Raw genomic sequence first — 19664 nt, forward strand, 5'->3', positions numbered from 1 at the left:
ATTTATAAAATATCTATTAGAAAAGGAGCAGAATATAATCACCCGTAATTCCTCCCCCTGGGGAAAATACTGTAAATATTTAGTGGATGCCTTTCTAGCCCGGTTCATATAGCCATCAGCCACCCTAGCAGAGCCCTGGGATCTTCACACCCTGTGTTTTCTTTCACAAGCCATCATTTGTGAGACAAATCACGGTGCTTTACTTTCTCAGAATCAGACTCACAGCCTCCCCTGCCCCATCCCTGCCAGGATGTTGGAACATTCCCCGGGCACTTAGGAGAGAGAGGGAAGCCCCTCAACTTCTCTAGTCCCCGAGAAGCAGGGAGAAGGGCAAGGCCTCCAGCCCAGTGGGTCTGTCGTGGCTTCCCTCCTCTCCTGCAGTTGTCCAGTGGCCACAGAGCCTGGACGCCAGTGTGCCAGAGTTCAGTCCCTGGGTGGGCACTCACCACTCTGTGTGGGGCCACTGCCTCCTGTGGGGGAGTAGGTCTGGGCCTGGCTGCTCACAGCCCTGCTGGGGACTCTCACCTCACCAGTCACCTCTTTCCCTTCCTCCCTTGCACAAACTCCTCAAGCAGCTCAGGCTTTTGGAGAACAAAAGCTGTGGAGGAATATATGCCTGTAGTTCTCCAGAGTCAAGGGAGGGAATCAGGAGGGAAAAGACAGAAAAAATACAGGCAAATATCTAAACACATTCTGTGCCAGAAACATGTGCATATACGTAAAAAAAAAAAAATACAGCCCCCAAGTCTCTGCCTCATCCCAGTGACAATGCAGAGGCAATGGATGCGCCCTCAGAAAATCGTCATCTTTCCTCCATCTTCCCCATTGGGAAGAGGGGAGAAGAGCAGGGACTGGGGCTCCCTGCCTCTCTAGGCTGATGAAGAGGCTGGTAATGAGGTTCTGGCCAGCAGACTGGCTTTCACACTTCTTCCTGATAATTGGTCACCCCTTTCAAGAGCAGGTGGGGCCTGATGCAGTAATTGGCAGGGGGCAGGGCCAGTCCCCCTAGGAAAGGAAAGGTGTTAATTGCTCTTTCCCCTCCTCCAGGTAGATCCCTATTAGGCAGGGAGCTTTAAGGTTCAGGGATGTCCAGAGGAGGCTCCAAGCAGCAAAGGGCAAAGGTTCTGTGCTTCCCTCTTATTCTAAGAGGATATAAGGTGACTGGACATCCAGAAGGATTTGCCTAAGTCCTCTGGCTGGTAAGTGGTAGGCCTGGGGTTTAGAAACCAGGACGCCAAGACCCAAAGCTGTGGCTTGACCACCCTGGTGTCCAACTTTCTTGCTGAATGGAACCAGAACTGGAGGGGCTATGCTAAGTGAAATAAGTCAGTTAGAAGGGGAAAGACAAATCCAGGAAGATTTCACTCATGTGGACTATAGAGAAATAGAACACAGAAACAGAAAAGTGAAACCAAAACAAACTCTAGAAATCTGAATGTAGAATTGAGTTATTGGAGCAGTGGGGTGGAAGGGATTGGCATAAGAGGGTGTAACAGGGTGGTCCCCAGGAAAGGGGGAGGTTCGTTCCAAGTATCCTCCCCCACCCAAGGGAGGGTGGAGCTGAGCAGGGAGAGAAGAAGCTGCAGAAGAAACTGGAAAGGAAGGAAGCAGGATGGAGCCAGAAGGAGACCTGGGGGAGGCACATGGCCCAGAGAGACACTGAACTGAAGAAACTGCGATTGCCTTTTGGTCATGGACTGAGACAGATGCGGGGAGGTGACAATGGCGGTTTTTGTCTTGATTTTGATTTTGCTCTTTTCCTCTCAGACTTGTCTGTTTCTGATCCTTTTCTGTGGGTCCCCACTGGAAGATGCTTTAGACTTGTGGCAGGCTTTGGGGCCATGCTCTGGGCCAATCCTGCTTGGGTGGACTTTTACCCATGAGGGGATGGGTAACTTTGGGTGCTTGATTTAGAAACTAGATTCTTTGCCTTTTCTGTATCATTTACTAATTGTATTAAAATTCCTTTTCATTAAAGTCTCATATGTTTTGTGTTGATGTGGCGGATGGCAGAACCCATTTAGAGCAGGCAGGTTTGCAGGGTCTGGGGTACTCCTCTCCCCGCCCTGTAACAAGGAGAGAGGGTCCAATGGACTACGGTGGAGGATTATGGGTGCTTTGGTGGTAGGCATCTGAAGAGTTGTGACCTTCTATCCCCAAATTACATACAATGTTGTAAACTATTGTAACTTCAATAAAAATAATACAATTAAAAAGAAAAAAGGAGAGCTCTAGCTCAGGCACTGCCATCCTTTCCAAGGAACTGAATTCTCTAGTCCACCATCCTGGGGAACTGGATCTGGGCAGGGAGCTGAGCTCCTTTCCAGAGGAATGTTTGTTCAGAGCATCGTTCCCATTTGATAACACTCCACACCCAACACATTTTATTCATTGGAAATTATCTTCAGACTGGCTATCAGCCTGACCACCACATAATTGGAAACAGGTGGATTTCCCTCCCACAGCACAGTACGAATTCTGCTCCCCTCAGAGGACCTGGGCATCACGTGCAGGGTGGAAATGCCCCTGTGGCAGTCCAGCAGCCAGGCCTCTGAGCATGGGTGCTCTCTTCTAGGGAGGTAGGGAGGGAGGTGGCAGCAGCATACACGAGCATGCGTGCAGCTCATAGCAGGCTTGAGGCCATGCCTGTCCTGAAGAAAGGCCTTTGAGAAAAGACGCCTCTCTTAGCAGGAGAGCCTGGTTCTGTCCTCACCAGAGTCCTGGGAGCTGTGTGAGCCTTATTGCTTCCTTCACATCTTCTACTCAAGCAATCTCGGGTGCTGGCACCACCCTGCCTGCTTCCCAGCATTCTGTTCTTGTCACCCGCCTGGCAACTATAAGCTCCTTACCCTGTTCATCCTTGTTCTGCTCCAGTTTCTCTTTTCTTGCAGACAAAACTACAGAAATCTAGACAGGCCATCTGAGCCCAAGATGGACCAGGGCCTTATGGCCATAGTTAAAAGCATGACCACCAGCCATGATGATGATCCTGTCAAAACCAAACTTGGAAGGAAAAGGGGCGTGAGCTCAGTTGCTGGAAAGCCCTGGCTATTTCTCTGAAATCCTGTTTATGCCTAAAATCCTTTAGCTTTCCCCTGTCTTTGTACTCCCCCACGTGAGTCCCTGCTTCTTCCCAGTTTAGGGGGATGGCCTTTGTGGCAGTAGTCTGTCATATTCTTAGGCTTGCTAGCACTTGATTAAACCTGATTTTCTTCCACCAACTCTTGTCTCTTGAGATTTGGCTTATGAATGGTGAGTAACCAGACCCCCAAAACTCCAGTAACATCCTCCCCAGTATCTTAATTCATCTCATTAGGATCTCCACGACAGCCTCCTGGCTGGTGTCCCTGACCTTGCTTTATCAAAGTCTCCTGCTCTATGCCCTCCTCTACCTGTAGCAAGAATAATTGTTACGAAATTCATGTCTGATCTGACTGCTTCCTTGTCTAAAATCCTTCCTGACTCCCAGTCACTAAAGTATAACCTACAAGGCCTTTTGATCCTGGCCTCTGCCTCTCTCTCAGGTCCCCACTGCTGATTTCCAGTCATGCTGTTCTCCAAACACATGACACTATTTCTCATCTCAGGCCTTTGCTTCTATTGTTCTTGTTACCCTAATGTTCCTCTCCCACTTCCCAAAGTCTAAACTCTGCTCATGCTGCAAGGACTATTTCTAACAGCACTTTCAAGCCTTCCTGGGAAAAGCGATGACTTCCTAGCCTTTTTATTTCAGTGTTGGGACTTTTATATCTTGTAGCAGCTAGAATAATGCCTCCCATACCTCGGATGTCCAGGTCCCAATCCCCCTGAAATCTGTGAGTACCTGTGAATATGGCAAAAGGGACTTTGCAGATGTGTGTAAGTTAAGGATATTGGGATGGAGCTGTAGCCTGGGTTTTCCAGATGGGTCCAATTACTCATAAGGTCCTTATAAGGTGGGGGAGTGAGACAGAAAAGGGAATACAGCAATGGGTATGACGGTTGGGATATGGGCTGTAAGCTAAGGAATGAGAGCTGTCTCAAGAAGCTGGAAAAGGCAAATAACTGAATTCTTCCCTGCAGACTCCAGAAAGGGTCACAGTTTGATTGTAGTCCAGTGAGACCCATGTTGGTGTGCTGTCTAAAGTCACGAAATAGTCACAGAAAATGAACACAATACGATATCAATGTTGGGTGTTCATGTGCCAGTGAGTTCCTGGAGGGGAAAGGCTGGGGCAGGTCCTTCTGCGGGTCTCTAGCTCCCAGTACAGTGTCTGGCACAGAGATGACACGTAGCAGACATTGGATGAATTCACGAGTGGATTGAATGAACGAGTGGAATCCTCCTTCTAACACCAGCAGACCTGCTACAGATATTAGGCATTTGAGGCTTCTTGGGTTACAACAAAATGGAACTGGTTTGATTTCATTTCCAGAAAGCATGGTTGTCTGTACTACCTGACCCTGTTCCCCACCCTGCTGTGTCCAAAAGCATTAGCTATGTTGCCTCTAAGGCATCCTCTCTTGAGCTAGAAGATTACCCAACCTTCTGACCCCAGATCACTTCTGATAACTCCTATGTAGATCAACAAAGTCCTTAGGCTCCAAAGTTTATGAAACATCAGGGCTGCAGGAACCTCCATAATCCACCCATCTCATGTCCTTTATAGATGGAAAGGCTGAGGCTGAGAGAGGGAAGGGACAAAGTTGTCAGATTGTGGCACTGTGGGAACAGGACAAGAACCCAGGCCAAGGACCTCTTTGGCTTGCATCCTTCCTCCTCCACCCCAAGGATCCAGATGCCAGTGTCACACACCCACTTTACAGATGAAGGAACTGAGGCCATGGTCAGCTAGTTAGTAATCATAGCTCCAGAGTCTCGCCCCTTCATCTCTACATTATACTGACAGTGGGGACACTGAGGCCGGCATGGTGGCTGACAGCAAAGCAGTTTATGGCTAAAGTGCAAATTGGAACCCTCCAAACCCTCAGTATGGAGGGTTTGGAAGTGCCTGGGCTGAAAGGAAGCCTTCGGAGTTTGCCTTCTTCAATTAGGCTGTTTGCTTCTCTGGGTACAGGGGGTAATTTAACTAATGGCTCTGGTTTTCTGACACTATCGATTGGTCAAGATTAAATATGTTTGTCACAGTCAAGTGAACTAATCACTTTATTGTATTTCAAATACTAATTTCATCAGATAGATGTTGGGGGGGTGACCTGGGGGAGGTGCTGGGAGATGAGCATGTGGGCAGATGGGGCGGGCAACAGCACAATCGATGGAGCCAGCCTGCCTGGAGGCACCTGGAACAGCAGGCTACCAGCCGCCCTCAGCCTCGCTGCTCAGACAAGAGGAATCTGCATTTCCCCGGCCTCTTCCATCACTGTTCCAGGGCCCTCTTGAAATTTCTCTTCTCAGGAGAGGCAATTTCTCAGGCATTATTGGAAAATGGTAGATGTTTCCAAATAGCGATCCTAAATCACCCCCTAGCCACTAATCGCACAGCCACTCAGACACCGCTGGATGCAAATGCTGCCTCTCTGAGCCATTAGCCATTCCAGGAACCACCGATTCACGGCAAAACCTGAAAATGAACTCATCTGTCTTTCAGGTTTGGAAAGGCTTTGCCATTTCCATAGCTCAGCATGTTGGACAAGGAGACCCAGGGCTTATTAAATCATCCCCTGGCCCTGGTGCAATAATTGAGCAAACCTCCCTCTTTGTGAGAGAGGGTGAGTATATACACAGATACACACACATGTATTTGCACACATGTGCATGGAAACAAACACACAGATGCATGCATGTGCATGGACACACACCACACACGTGTGTCCATAAACATGCACACTGGTATATATTCATTCATGTACATGCACATGCCAGAAGTTCCCAGGGTGCTAGCTGCTTCCCAAACACATGAAGTCTCCATGTGCACAGAAGGTCCTTGAGACAACTTGACTGAGTGACCACGAAGACGAAGCCAGTTTCTCTAGGTCTGGAGACAAGCCTACCACCCAATCTCTTTTCTCATTTTGTCATATTTTATCACAGCAAACACAGCCCACCAATTGTAGCCCCTGCGGCGGAAGAAAATCAGGTGTCTCTCTTCCACACTTGGGTTTCTGAGGCTCCATCCTGATGAGACCTGGAAGAGGCTGGCTCTCAAATTAACTTCAGAGCCAAGGAGTAACCCACCACAATTCTCATAAGCACTTGCTTAATGGCCTCAACGTGAAGTGGTCTTTTTAGAGGAAAGCACGTGTTCTGCTGGCAAGAGCCTTCTGTAGCCGCCCGCAGGATCCCTCAGGCTGTCTGGACGAGCTCAGCCACAGCCCCACCACCAGCGGCTCGGGCTCGGATCTGTTCTGCTGCTGATGCCTCCCATCTGCGTAGCTTTCCGCAGCAACTCTGGAAGCAGGCAGGGCTTTGGAATTTACCATCCCTGTTTTATAGATGTCGAAACTGAAGCCCAGGGAGGGAAAAAGGCTCACTGGGGGCATCCAGACAATCAGTGGTGAACTGGAACTGGAGTCAGGTTTCCTGATTCACACACCAGCTCTTTGTGAATCTCTAGACAAACCGTGCCTGAGTTTTCAGAGCCTCGCGAAGCTGCCTTCACCTCGACGAGTTTCCAGCCTAGTGCTTGTTGCTGGATTCCTGACTGCAGCTATGGCATTGAGTAGAAGTCCCCAAACATGCTTAATACCGTCTGCTCTTTCCAGGGATCTTTGGGCCTGGTGTCAGGAAAAGGCTGCTGGGAGGCTGTGCTTGGTGGGCCAAGACCCTGTTTTTGCCAAGCAATCTCTATTTTTAGAAGCATATTTCTGTGACTTAGGACCTGTGAGCTCTGGAGCTTTCCTGGGGGAGTTTGTTCAAGCTCTGGAAGCTACATCCATCCCCAGGAATCCTACTGGGTTAAACAAGATAGAAAAAACTAGCGGCAGCTCCCCAGGGAAACACTGAAAGTCGAAGCAGCAATAAACAGATTTGCTGAACATTTTGAATCTTTGAGCATCATTAAAACCTGGAGAGCCGTGTGTTGAGTGTGTAACCTGGCCTTTAGTCTCTTTTCATGCTATGTAACTCCAGATGTTTTACCTCCTTAAAAGATCTGTTTTCTACACGATGGAGTACCCAATTTGTGAAAAAAAATCCTGGTACCCACATCGAGTCAGCAAAATGTCGGCAGCATGCCAATTCCCAATGCGTTTGTTAAAAGCCAGTCTTGGGAAAGGGTTCACATGTGGATTTTGAAGTCTGGTGGGTCTGCAACCAGAAAGCCTGAGCTCTAGCTCTGCTCTCATTGAAGAAGTTACCTGAGTCCCACAGAGCATTAGGCAAAGCTGGTGTTTAATGCCTGGGCACATGCTCCTTGAACACAGAACCAAGTCTTATAATAATACCAAGCAGCATGATGAACACTGGCTGGGAGAAGGCACACCTGCAGTAATCACATCCAAAATAGCCCCTGGTCATGGTGTCAGGGAAGGCGGCAGTCCCCTTGCATAGTCTGGTGCTCAGGCTCCAGAGAGCTGCCTGGCCACAGGATGCCCACGGTCTTATCAGCTGAGCACAGAAGGGTCCCCAGGCAGATTGGTAGGACATTTCAAGGTGGAATTATCCGTGCTGTCTCTTCAGCCCTTATCAGGATCCCCACCAAGTCCAAGTCCCCTTCTCTGGTGTCGGCCATTATTAACCACTCACCTGTCCTCAATTGGCTCCCAGGACCCCGTGCTTTCCAGCCGTCTATACACTTTTCTCCTGACTCTCCCTCCATGCCCTGTGCTTCATCTGTCTCTCCACTCTGAGTCATCTCCTTTTCCCCTACAGCTTCTCTCCCTACGTATGTGCCCGTGGCCCTCCAGAGCTCCAGATTCAGCCAGCCTCCTGTCGCTGTAACTTCTCCATGTGATGCTCTCCAGGGATTTTCCTCACACAGGGAACTCAGAAGTAGGTAGTGTCTGGCATTGACTTGTGCTCAGGTGTATCAGAGCTGAAGTCTGTGTTCTCTTGTCCTTTCCATATGATGGTCTGAAGGCTGTGGTAGCACCAGCCATCCGAGATGTATTTTAAGGGCCCCAAGAAGACTTCCAAGAAGCTCGACCCAACCGCATACACTTATGTCTCCTTGGCTGTGCCTTTGTGAGAGATGGCAGTGTCCTGTCTGTATATACTCGGCGCAGGCATGTTGCTATCCCCATGTGGAAATAGGGATTACGGACCAAGAGGATACCTTTCCCCAGAGCTCCCTCATGATGTATCAGGCTTCTCCCCATCCCATCCCACCTCCACGCAGGCACCCTTGTCTCTCAGTCCCTCTGGTGGACCCCCAGCCACGACTGGAATGATTTTCCTTACATGAGATTCTGGCCCCCTCACCCTCACCAGCACCTTCACCTGTTTCCCCCTCCTCCTCCCCAGTTTGGAATGCTCCTGGGTAGTGCTCACCAGCCCAATGGTCAAATTCTCAGCCTGACGTTCAAAATCCTGGAGAATTGGTATAATCTCCAGAAATTGAAAGTTCTGTTTCTCTGCTGCAGTGTTCCTGGTGGATTTCAGAAAACTGCAGTCATCCCTGAGGGGGAAGTGTGGCTGATAACAGGATTTTAAAACAAACACATTAGCTCTGGCCTGCCCAGATAATGAATAGAGGAGAATGTTGTTTATCTCATTGATTTATATTGTTACAGTTTTTTCCATAGACCAAAGTGGGAGCATCTTAAGTCTCCTGCCCTCCACATTTGCTGCAGCAAGGAAATCACATTTTTCATGAACCATGGGAATTACTGAACAGCAGTGGTTTTATTTGTTAAGGATTGAACTTGGCCATTTTTTCTGCCAGGAGCTGAGTCCTGCTGTTATGCACAACTTCTCATCCAGAGAGACACTGTGGAAAATGAATCAGGACCAAGATTCGGTGACAGCCATGGCCTGGCAGGGCTCTGGGCTTTGGGGGCTAATGGGGTCTCACAGCAGGGAAGAGCTACTGCCAGCCAGCCTGGGGAGAAGAGGAGAGGTTGAGACTTTGAAAAATGAATGGAAGAATTTTGCCACTTCATAAAACTGATGTCAGCGGGTGAATCATAAACTCTGCAGGGACTGCAAGAACTAGCAAGGCCTTCATGATCGGTGAGCTCAGGGGCTCTTAAGCTTAGGACTGTGGCTAGGTTTTATGGGGGTTCATGAACCCATGAAATTGTGTGCAATTTTTCAGTACATATGTGTATTTCCCCGAGGCTACAGTTCATAACATCCATCAATTCTCAAAGATTAAGAATCTCTAGTTTGATTCAACCTTCTTATCATACAGAGAAGAAAACTATGGGGTCTTTGGATGAGAAGAGAACAGTTGCATTCTCCAAGTAAGAAAGGGACAGAATTGGAATTGGGAATTAGGAGACCTAAGTTCCAATTTGGTCTGGCCAGTGCCTGGCTATGTGACCTTGAGCTGGTTACCTTACCTTTCTGAGTACTGTGAGTATAATTAAAAATTATAGGGGAGATTAATTAAAGGACCTAATATACTTCAACACCTGCCTACAATGTTAGTATATAAATGATGCTCAGTAAATATTTCTTGAATCAATGAGTAACTTTAGAAATCAGTCTTTTCAGCTGTCTTCCATTCATTCAGCAAATATTCATTATCTTTTATATGCTAGGACACTCGACATACAAAGTAGGCAGTCCTTGTCTGGAGGTTCCTCAGTTTACTAAAAATGGAGCTACCATATGACCCAGCAACTCCACTACTAGGGATCTACCCAAAGGACACAAAAATATTAATTCAAAAGAACACCTGTACACCTATGTTTATTGCAGCACTATTTACAATAAGTAAAACCTGGAAACAACCCAAATGCCCAAAAATAGATGACTGGATCAAGAAGATGTGGCATATATACACAATTGAATATTACTCAGCAATCAAAAAAGATGAACTCATGCCATTCACAGCAACATGGGTGGAACTAGAAGGAATTATGCTCAGTGAAATAAGCCAGAAGGAAAAAGAAAAATGTCAGATGGTTTCACTTATAGCAGGGATATAGGGGAATCAAACAAGACATCAGTATAAAAAAATAATAACAGTACAAAACACAACAAAGCAAAAATGGACGATTATAAATCAGAGACATCCTGCAGGGGAGGAGGAGGGAGAGGGGTCAGAGGGAGGAAGAGAGGAGCACAGGGGACTGAGGTGATGGTGCACGGGTGCATTGGGGAAGGAAACACTATGGGGACTACACCTGAGGGGGTGAGGGGAAGCAAATAGTGTTTAAAAATGAACAACGATGTAAAAAAAATAAAAAAATTAATATTAAAAAATAATGCCATTTGTGTAAAAAAATTAAAAAAAAAAACAAGAACAAAGTAGGCAGTCCTTGCATTCACAGGGCTAGGAGTTAAGTAGGAAACAGTTAAGAAAATAGACCATCGTATTGCTGTAAAAATGAGCAATGACTTTGTACCTGTAACTGCTTTAGTACAGTGTGATGAATGTCCTAACAAGGACAGCACAGAAACCTGAGGGAGAACAGGGTGGGGACACCTCACTAGTGGTGTGGTATGGTATGTGTGTGGGCTATCAGGAAAGGCTTCTCAGAGTAGGCAGAAACTGAATTGAACCTGAAGGAGAACAGGGGGTGGCCAGGCAAAAGAAGGCTGGACCATGATGCAGAGAACAGCATATGAAAAGATCCAGAGGCTAACTAAAGCTTTGTGCATTTCTTTAGGGAAGTAAAAATAGATCCACTTTGTTGTTTTCAGCTGCTGTAGGCAACCGAGAGAAGCCACACTGAGATCAACATGTATTCCTCGCACATCTGTACCCCCTTCACTTTTTTTTTTAATTACCAATTTATCTTTTTATTCATTTATCACCTATTCATCTTTGCACATTTATTTAATGTGAGCACCTTTATATATGACCATGTCCTTCTCTCTATTAATCTTAATGGTGTAGTCTCCCTCTAGCTAGCCTCAGGAACTCTTTCAATGCCCCACCTTTGGAGGAAAGTAGGGGGTAATTGACTTATATCAGATGATGTTGGAGTTAGAACCCAGGCAGGGCAGTCTGGTGAGCTCATGCTATCAGAGGCAGACAATCAGGGTGGCTTGCTGGGCTGCCCTGGGCTGGTTCAGCTCCCTGGGTCACTGTCCTGCCAGGGACAGCCTGAGTGATCACCCCAGAGATGATTAATTCCTGCCTCTCTTGGCTGCCTCTGGGTCTGCAGCCAAGTGCGGCTGTCATCTCTTTATTCTTCTCTACTGCTATTGAAAATCAATAAGCCGTTCAAGCCGAATGAAGTTCAGTGACTGGGACTGAGTCCATAAATCAAATAAAAACTAAATTATATTTAAAAAGGGAAATAGGAATGAGAAGCCTGCTCTGAGGTAGACCTGGAGTCCCTGAGAGTCAGTTAACATGGAGGGAAAGAGCTGAACAAGAAACTGTACAGTCTGGTCAGGTGGCAGGTGATAGGGCTGAAAGGGCCACAGGGACCACCCCAGCACCTCATTTTTTAGATCAGAAGACTGAGACCCAGGGAGAAGAATTTCCTGCTGGACACACAGTGAGAGACAGAGCTGGCTCCAGAGCCCACTAATACTCCCTCCTGTACCAACTGCACACAAAACACAAAATAGTTGGAAACAACAGCTGAATAGAAGTGACTTTAAAAAGAGACTAAAGAGAGGGCATTTAAATTTCTCTTTCTCAAAGCTATCATTCTTTTCCTTTATAATCTCTGCCTTAATGTTATGCATTGATGTCCTAAGCAAAGATGACTAAGCATTGATGTCCTAAGCAAAGATCATTTTAGTCAAGGAGTAGACAGAATATTTCCTGGAGCTCACACAGGGTTGAGAATTCATGTTCTCACCAAACAGAGTGGAAAGATCTCCTAAATTATGGGGTATTGGATAGGATCCTTAGAAGAGTATTTCCTTAGTAGTGAGGCCGAATTAACCCTAGACTAAAAACTGCCCTGCAAGCCTTAAAGATCTCCCACTGATTTGTGTTCCAGAACAAAATCAAGTGGTATTTAAAGGAATACAACAAAATCCAGCAATCAACAATGTAAAATTTACAATGTCCAGCATCCAATAAAAAATTACCGAGTAAGCAAAGAAGTAGGAAGATATGGCCTATAGCCAGATGGAAAACTAATCAACAGCAACAAAGAAATGAGAGAGATGATGGATTTAGCAGACAAGATCATTAAAACAGCTATTATGTGCATATATTTAAGAAGGCAGAAAAAAAATGTGACTATGGTGAGTGAAGAAATGGAGGCTTTGAAGTTTTAATCCAAATGGAATATCTAGAAATGGGAAATATAAATGTCTGAAATGAAAAACACAGGATGCTATTAATATCAGATTAAACTCTAAAGAAGGAAAGATCAATGAATTTGAAGCTCTAACTTTGGAAACTGTCCAAAATGAAACATATGTCTACCATATGAGCCAGCAATTGCATTCTTAGGTATCCACCCAAGAGATATGAAAGTCTCAAGACTTGTTCACATGAAGACTTGAGTATCTATAACTTCATTCATAATAATAATAAAGAACATCAAATAACCCAAATGTCTATAGACGATGAAGGGACAAGCCAAATGCAATTGTGTTCATACAGTGGAAAACTACTACCCCACAATAAAAAGAATGAATTACTGGTACTTGCAACAATATGGATAAATCTCAAAATAGTATATGGATTACCTTTATATGAAGTTCTAGAAAATGCAAAACTGTAGTAAGAGAAAGGACATCAGTGATTGCCTAGGAGGGGAACTGACTGAAAAGAGGCCTGAGACAATGAGTCATGGGGGGGATGGAAGTGTTTTCTATTGTAATTGTGAAGATGATTCCACGATTGGACACATTTGTCAAAACACATTAAAGTGTGTTTGTGTGTGATTAAAGAGGTGTGGTGATAAAAGGGCAAAATGAAGGATCTGTGTGTGAAGAATCTGCTTAGTATCTTGACTGTGGTGACAGATACACCAACCTACATAAGGAAAAACATTGTATAGAATTAAATACACACATATAACTGAGTTCAAGTAAAATAGGGGGAATCTGAATAAGATCAGTGAATGTTACCAATGTCAATATCTGTGTCCTGATACTGTACTGTATAGCTTTAAATGGTGCCACTGGGGAAACTGAGTAATGGGAACATAGGCTTAGTCTATAATATTTCTTAGAATATTTCTTAGAAATATAAAACAATTTCTACAATTATTTCAATAAAATTTTCAATAAAAAATAATCAGATTGTATAAATACAATTGCTAAATGTGATTGTCTATAAATTATTCCTCAACAAAGCTGATTTTTAGAAAGTTCTATATCAGCCTATAAAGCCAAGTCACATTTCTCTTTATAAAATGCTCTTTTATGATCAATTCAACAGGACTTTTGCTCCATTTTTATGGAAAATTAGAAATCAGGAATATTTAGCAGTTTCTGTTTTTCTTAACACATAATGAAAATGACTGATGATTTATCCAACACTAAACTAATAAAGATAGCACTTTTAGGGCCTCCCCAGTGGCGCAGCGGCTGAGCGCTGGGCTGCTAAGCTGCCCGCAGCCTCTGCAGCGCGGTTCAACTCCCAGCTGCTGGGTGAGGGTCCCACATGGCGCAACAGACCTCTCCTGCTGTGCCCGCTGCTCCCCTCAGCAGTGTGCTTCGTCAGTCTGCCTGTTCTGTTCCCCACTCTGGCTCTGGTGAATTCTCTCACCCTCCCGTGCTTCTGACTGTACCCAGTGCTTGTATAAATAAATAAAAATAAATCTTTTTTTTTTTTAAAAAGATAGCATTTTTAAATAAAGTCCTAAACTACCCCAGAAAATTATAAATATTCACCTTTATTTTCTTGTCATTTCATGGTTTCAATTTAGATTTAGTCTATAAGTTAAATTTATTTGGTTCTATGCTATAAAAAAATGTTTCATTTTCCCTCCATGTTTAGTTTAGTCCAGATACCACTTATAGTATAATCCACTTCCTCCAACCCCCAATATACATATTTCAGTTTACCTTATCATATATTAATTCGTACCTAGATTTGTGTCTGTTTATGAATTCTCCATCCTGTTCCTCTGAGCTGGATCCTCCCTGCTTTATTTATTGTGACTTTATAATATGTTTTAATGCTTGGTAGCTTATATTTTCTCACAAAATTATCGATTTCTCCCAGATTTTAAGACAATAAACATAGAGACATTCATAAAGTCTTTTCATTTACTATTTCTGTTCAAAATGTTCTTAACTAACCTTGCACATTTATGAACTTCAAAATCATTTTGTCAGGATCTCAAATGTCATGCTGGGCTTCAATTGATATTTTATTAAATTTACAGATCCATTTGAGGAAAATTGATAACTTCATATTATTAAATCTTTCTGCCAGAAACAAGATCTGTCCAATACCACCCCAGGGGCACCATTCACACTGGAGTTTTGTAATGTTCAGCCTATGTGCTTGTAGACAGGGCTTGCAGATATTTTTTCCATTTATTCAAGTTGTCTTTACATCTTTCATTAAAACATTATACTTTTGCATATAAATCCTGTACATTTCTTATTATATGACTTTCTGGGTTATTCATATTTTTGCTAGTATTGCGAATGAGTTCTTCTTATCCTCTGAATTTTTGCCCATGTTGTCGCAAGTGTGTTGAGAGTGATTGATTTTTATTTTGAGACTAACCATTTTACTGAATATTCTCATTCATTCTCACAGAGTTGTTTAGTTGATGCTTTCGGATCCTTAAGCTAGAAAATTTTATCATCTGCAAATAATATCTTTGACTCCTCCTTTGTGCAATTCATATCTTTTGTTGAAAAATCAATCAGCTGTCCTCAGTGAAATGAGTAGTGGTCACAGGCATTCAAATCTTCTTCCTACCCACTTTCGTGAGTGTCTGACGTTTCACTTTGGGTGTGAAGTCAACTGTCGGTGGGAGAGATTCATTTTGGTGAAGGAAATATCTTTCTATTCCAGACTTACTAGAAATAATTAAAATTTGGAGTAGAGACTGAATTGTGTTCTTTTGTGTATTTCAAGATAGTCATATGGTATTTCTCATTTGACCTATTAATATAATAGATTATTGATTTCATATCAAATCATTCTTGCTTTCTTTCAATAAGGCTTATGTGCCATGACATTATCACTTTTTTACACTTCTGTATTTTATTTGCTATTGCTTATTTGGGATTTAAAAAATCTCTAGGCAAGCATGCTCTGTTCTGACATCTCTGTTAGGCTTGGAAGTCAGGGATATGCTAGGTCTACAGAAGGAGTTAGGAAGAGTTCCATATTTTTTTTTGACCTGGAACTGGTTAAAAAGCCTGGAGATTGTTTGTTTCTTGAAAGCTTAGAGAAATTTGCTCATAAAACAATATGAACTCTTAGCTTTATTTGGTAAATTTTCTTAAATAATTTTGTTATTTTTACCATAGTTCCTTATTTCCTTCTTTAGTTAATACTGCCAGCTTATATTTTCTCACAAAATTATCGATTTCTTCCAGATTTTAAGACAATAAGCATAGAGACATTCATAATGTCTTCCTGTAACTATAAGCCTCATTAATATCTTTGGTTCTGTCACTGTCTCAATTTTAATGCCATGTTTTCTGTTTTCCCCTTTTTATCTTGATTACATTTTCTTGAAGTGTGTATAATTTATTGGACTTTTTGAAGAAATTGCACTTTGTTTTATTAATCATTCTATTGCAATCTCATTATAGAATATTCATTTCTGTTTTAATCTTTATTACTTTCTTCTTATTGCTTTTCTCAGATTTGTTTTGCTTTTTCCAATTTCCTCAGTTAAATGCTTGGGTGATTAATTTTTATTATTTCTTTTTAAAATATACTGTGACTTTTCTCTGAGGACATTAACTATAAGTTATAATATATAATATTTTCATTTTTCTTATTATGTGCTATGACAATTTTGATTTTTTTATCCAAGAAATATTTAGAATTTATCTTAATTTCCATCTCCTTTTTTCCTTTTTAAGATTTTATTACTAAAACAAAGTCTTTGTAATGGGCATTCCTTAGTTTGGCTGAAGTTCCAAAATATGGGGATAAAACCCCGTATTCTGAAGTAAGAAGCCAGACCACTTCTACAGGTGTTAAAAAGGAAGCATCTGGAAATCGAGTTTTGCCACCTTAGCCCAATATGCATCAGGGTTGAGAGTGATGAGTCTGGGAGAGAACAGTTCTCTGAGAAAGTTGTTGGAGGCATTTATGCTTCCCTCACATGGGGGAGCCAGGGAATGCTATCCCCTTAATTTTCTATATGTCCCCTAGATTCTGGGAATAGTGAACTGGGAATGATGGACTCCTGGAAATTCCAGTGCTTGAACCTGAGCTCTCTACTTGAGGTGGCAGAAAGAAAGAGGACTGTAGAGAATGAGTCCCTTTTCCACCAACAGAAGGGCGCAAGGATGCATGTTTTTATCTCTTGGACATGCTCTGGGTCACATGGGGAACACGCAACTTGTGTCAAGTATAACAATATGGATTTCGTTCCAAAAGTCCCCTTGGCTATTTAATCAAACCAACAAAGTAATATGGGGGAAGTGGACTACTAGATAGCCCAGGACTCACAGTTGAAGTCAGCTGGTGATGTAAGCAACAGCCAGAGACAAGTGTTAGCCTGTCCTGAAGATTGTAATTGTAGGATCCCGCTTTGGGAAGATTTCTGTGAATGCCACAAAAAATGCCACCAAGCCCAGAGTACACCAGAGCCAAGCATCACCAGCTACAGCAGCCCGTGCCCCTGCCCTAACACCAGATGCCTTTGGGCCCTGCCTGAAGGGCTGAGGAGCCAGGGCCAGGGCCAGGGACACGGGAGCAGAAAAGGAAGGGAAGTGGAGAGAAACTGTGTCACCTCCCCACTGTAGTCTTCCCAGCCTCGTTGCCAAGACCAGGAGAGGAGAACCTTTACCTGAAAATAGGGCCCATTTTAATTACTGAAAAATACAAGATGAATTTTGTGACAAAAAGGTACAGGTTTTGTGTGTTTTATTCCAGGATGACTGGAAATGTTACAGGAAATGCCTGAGATTTCATCCAAGGATTGGAAAAGAAATAATCTACACAGGGGCCTCCCTGGTGGCTCAAGGGGTTAGGACGTAGCCTGTGAGGCTGCCTGCAGCCTCTGCAGCATGAGTTCGATCCCTGCCGGCCAGGGAGCAACCCACATGGCGCAGAAGACCTCTCCTGCCTCACCTGCTGCTCCCCTCAGCAGTGTATTTCAGTCAGTCTGTTCTGTTCCCCACTCTGTCTCTGGTGAATCCTCTCACCCCCCAGACCTCTGGCCTGTACCCCGGCTCTTGTACGCATAAATAAATAAATCTTTAAAAAAAAAGAAATAATCTACACGGAATCAAGGAGACGGAATAAACTTCTGCTTGTATCCTATTGAATTTGGTTTGTTCAGGGAAATATCTATGGATTACTAGATTATGAGAAGTATAGTTCCTACTTCTGGGAAATTTTGGCCTAAAATACGTTTTCCTTTATGACCTAAAACACCTCAGTGTGGTGCACATTTTTCTTTCATCACTCTGAACTCCTTTCCATGTTGGTCATTGAGTGTGCCTGACACCTGCCTTCCCGGCCTCCCTTGCCGCTAGAGACTAGGCTCAGCCAAGTCTATGCAGCTGCCTTGGACAAGGTCTATTCCAATGAAGAAATAGAAGTCTTGGAAAAAACCCTGTCTGGCCATGAATGGTGGCAACTCTGAGTTTCCAGGGCTAGCAGAGCTAGCAGCAGCTGCCAAGGCCTAATGCCAACTGTGCAGGTGGCACATCCAGGGTTCTGTGATGGTGGCCCTGAGGGCTGCACCAGGCTGGAATCTTGTCTGAGATCCTGGCTGCTTTCTGGTTTTACTTGAGTGTGTAGTTTCCTGGAGGCCAAACAAAGAATCTTTCCAAGAGGAGGGATCCTTGGATCATGTCAAGCACTGTTGATAAGTCATGGAAAATAGCAGAGAATTCACCGTTAGCTTTCAAGGAGTGAAGGTTATTGGTGAAGTCATGTCTTCCCCGACACTGGCTTTGGCAGGCTTGTTTCCTTCCCGATCTGGTGAGTGTGAATAGTATTATTTTGCTTTCATCTGCTCTGAGATTTACTAGGTTGTTTCTTTGAGATTCTGGATGTGAATTAAGCAACAAGATGATGTTTGGGGGATGAGCCCTGAGGTTGTGGCCACCCCCAAAAGCAGCCCTTGCTGTTTTTGTGCGACATAGGGTCTTGAAGGGACATCATGGGGGAGGAATAGGGGCTTCCTGTCTATTTTAAGTCAGGCTACATTTCATGGATTGAACCCGAGAAGATTCTTCTCAAACTGCTTTACTTGTAATATTGGTTGAGTGGGTCAGCTACTCTCTCAGCTTTGGGGAGTAAGTTTTCTGTCCATTTCATCTTCCATGTGTTTGTGAGGTGTGCTCAGTCCCTCCCTCTATTAATGACAACATGGGATGGGGTGGTAAGTGGGGCAAGTGCCATTTTAAGCCAGAAATTTCACTTAGAAATATTTAAATTGAAAAAAGAGTGGAAACTGACTCACATTCGTTTGTGTTTTCAGTATCCACCTCACAGACATAACCCTGCTTGCTTAACTCCTGGAGGTGCTCCAGCTATCCTGAGGATGGTCGTTCATTTTATAAATCAGCTTGACTGGGCCATGGAGTTTTATGAGTGGGAAGTTTCATTTTGTAGCGTCAGCTTCACTCGACCCAGTCATTGTTTTGTGTATTTCTGTGAAGGTGTCCTTGGGTGAGATTAACATCTAACTTACTAGACTGAGTCAAGCAGATTGACCTTAATGGGGTGAACCTTGGCCTTGTCCAATAGGTTGAAGACCTGCGCAGAATAAAAGGCTGACCCATCCCTAAGTAAGAATATCCTGCCCGAAGGTATTTGATCTGGAACACTAGCTCTTCCCGGTTCTGCAGCAGAGTGTGGCTTTGGGACTCAAACTGGGACACCGTTTCTGCAGAGCTTGGGTTTGCCAGTCTTTTTAATATTCATTCTTTGGGTTCAATGAGGAGAACATAGGAGAACCAAGTGCTTTGCCAAGAGGACAGCCTGGGTGCCACGGGTCTCCTTGACCTGCGGAGATGACCAGACAGGTGGGGCATATGCCTTGAACTCTGGCACTTCTGTCTCCCTAGCTCAACAGCAAGGAGTTGGACTGGATAATCCCTGCACCCCTTTCCTTTCTTATGTCTAGGTACCCTGAGATGCTGAGATACTGAGAGGTGAACGGAGCCAGGCCTACACTCCATTTCCTACCAAACAAAAATTAGGCAATGTCCACTGTAGTCCCCACCTCAAAAAAGGATCACAGTGGGTGTTGGCAAGAATACTGAGAAATGGGGCCTCCCCTGGTGGCGCAGCAGTTGAGCGCTGGGCTGCAAAGCTGCCCGCAGCCTCTGCAGCACCGGTTCGATCCCCAGCCGCCAGCAAGGATCCCACATGGAGCGAAGGACCTCTCCTGCCATGCCCGCTGCTCCCCTCAGCAGTGTACTTCAGTCCTTCTGCCTGTTCTGCTCCCTGCTCTGGCTCTGGTGAATTCTCTCACCCTCCTGCGCTTCTGACTGTACCCAGTGCTTGTATAAATAAATAAATAAATCTTAAAAA

Source organism: Talpa europaea (assembly GCF_964194135.1).
Source record: "Talpa europaea genome assembly, chromosome: 7".
NCBI lineage: Eukaryota > Metazoa > Chordata > Mammalia > Eulipotyphla > Talpidae > Talpa > Talpa europaea.